The following is a 2,521-nucleotide window of genomic DNA, read 5'->3' on the forward strand; positions in this document are numbered from 1 at the left end:
TAAAAAAATAAAAGAAAATGATGGAAATGTCAAGAAAATAAAAGATAATGTGTTTCCCATGTGATATGTGCTCTAGTTTTTGGGAAAATTTACAAATATGAATTTCGACTTTATTTGCAAAATCTGTCTGGAAATTTGTAAAATGGGCATAACTTTTGCATACGAACTCGGATGAAAAAGTTTTTTATATGAAAAATCATCTACTCGAAAAGTTACATCCAAATTTAACGGGGGAACCCGGTTAAACATTTTCAAAAACCTAACAGAAAAAAAGTTACGGGGCTTTCAAGATCTAGCGGCAAAAAAATTCAAAAAAGTTCAAACTTACTAGTGGCGCACCGTGGATGTGGTGCGCCACTAGTAACAGAAAAAAAATGGTTTTGAATTTTCTTTTTGATTTTTTTTCAAAAAATGATACGTAATATGATCGGGAAGTTTGAAATATTTTTTAAAATTTCATCATAGTCATGAACATGAATAAAGTCCTAGACATCAACAAGGTATAACAGGATTGATATGCTAGATATATCAACAAGTGCTTGTGAAGTGAGCTGTTGCTGGGGTTGGATAGAACTCTGAAGTTAAGCGTGCTTGGGCTGGAGTAGTGTGAGGATGGGTGACCTTTTGGGAAGTTTGACCACGGAGTGCGATTTGACCTGAGATTAAGCATATTGACTTGAGATTAAGCCATAGCGAACTGAGATTAAGAAAAATTTGAAAAAAAATTAAAAAATTTGAAAATAAAAATAGAAAAGATTTCTGAATTTTTTTTGAAAAAAAAGGTTACTAATGGCGCACTTCTATGTGGTGCGCCATTAGTATACCAGATACTAATGGCGCACCATGGGCTATACTAATGGCGCACCGTGGGCTATACTAATGGCGCACTACATTAGTAAAAAATACTAATGGCGTGCTAGTAATGGTGCACCGGTAGTGCGCCATTAGTAGGCAAAACCGGTGCGCCATTAGTAGGCCTTTTTCTAGTAGTGTAGGGGTCTTCTTCGGGGGCCAGCCTGGTTGCCGAAACAGTAACAACAACCATGGAGGGCCTAGACTGGACTAGGTCGTACTGCAGTAGCACCAGCTCCATGAAAAAAAGATCATGCTCTCCATCTAGACAAATACGTCCAAGAGAAGACGAGAGAAACATCGACACATAGGCTCATTGTTTTGGCAAAATGGAAAATATGTACTACATCTGCAGAATTTGTGAAAATCTGGTGTTCCTTTTACCTCCTTGTCGCTCTTCTTATCTCAGGAGGAGGACACGGCCTTGGCGAATCACACGAGGAAGACGTAAGCAGGCATCGCTGCTGGCAATACTTGGCGCACCGGACAACCTGCACTGAAGGTGCATTTAAGCATCAAAAGGTAAAGTGACTACGCGAGGGACAAAATAGAAAGAGTGTGTATGTAAAGATTAAATAAATGAATCAGTACTGCTACAATTCAACTTTGCTCAAAGGTTTTGATTCACTGCAGCACTATACTTCAAATTAACCCAGCTATAGCACATGTAATATTCAATTGATCAATCATCTCACGGTGAAAATTTTCCCAGTCAGCATAGTGCTGACCACATAACCATTACATGCTGCTTAATTAAGCCATGAAATTCACAGTTGGGGCGCAGAATTGCAGATAGGGGGAACTGGGTAAACCCATACCTGTCTGCAGTGGTGATGTTGTGGGACTCTACGCGGCCAGCCATCTACTTCACCTACTTATTTCTCGGCTCGCGCTATTCCACTTAGGCTGCTAGATCTCCAACTGCGAAGAAATTTCAAGAGAACTGAAAAAAGGGGTAGGCATCAGGGGAGAGCGATGAGTGGCTTACCGATGGCGGAGTGAAGAAGCCGCACGCGAGGCGTCGGAGTGAGCGCGGGGCGCAGGCCGAGGTGCCTTGCCGGCGAAACTCAATCTCGTGTCGGACGGCGTCGTCTACGCGTGAAACCACCACTGCGGCCCTGCCACCTGGACGGTTCCCAACGGCATGTCATAGCTTCGAGCCGCGTAACGGAGGAGGATAGGAGAGGAGAGGAGGAAGCCGCACCGGGGTTGGGGAGGGGGCGGCTGCGCCGCGCTGGGGGAGGGGCCAGCTGCGCCGCGCTGGGGAAGGGAGGCGGCGGAGGCACGCTGGGGGAGGGGGCGGTGGAGGCGCCCGTGCTCGTGGCGATGGTGGGGGGATCGGGTTGAGGTCTATTAGTTTTAGATTAGTCCGATCGCTCCTATACAAGAGCCGATAGTAACAGAATATTATTCTGTTACTAGTAACAAAATAGCTCGGTCCTATATATATACCCGTTTTGATTGTTCCATGCTATTATAACAAAATAGCTCTATAATTTTTGATTGTTCCATGCTATTATATTACCGTTTTGGATGTTTATAGGCTTTACTTTACACTTTTATATCATTTTTGGGACTAACCTACTAACCGGAGGCCCAGCCCTTATTGCTGTTTTTTTTTTGCCTATTTCAGTGTTTCGAAGAAAAGGAATATCAAACGGAGTCTAAA

General features: G+C 43.6%; 1 long non-coding RNA gene across 1 annotated transcript in view; it reads right to left on the reverse strand.

Annotated features, from left to right (window-relative positions):
* LOC119278274 overlaps positions 1-1,339 on the reverse strand; it is a 5,538-nt gene extending 4,199 nt beyond the window's left edge. The window contains exon 1 of the long non-coding RNA XR_005137674.1: positions 1,237-1,339. This is a non-coding gene — a long non-coding RNA (uncharacterized LOC119278274). The remainder of the gene's footprint in view (positions 1-1,236) is intronic.
* Between the last annotated feature and the right edge of the window lie 1,182 nt (positions 1,340-2,521).

This window comes from Triticum dicoccoides, chromosome 3B (assembly GCF_002162155.2).
Source record: "Triticum dicoccoides isolate Atlit2015 ecotype Zavitan chromosome 3B, WEW_v2.0, whole genome shotgun sequence".
NCBI lineage: Eukaryota > Viridiplantae > Streptophyta > Magnoliopsida > Poales > Poaceae > Triticum > Triticum dicoccoides.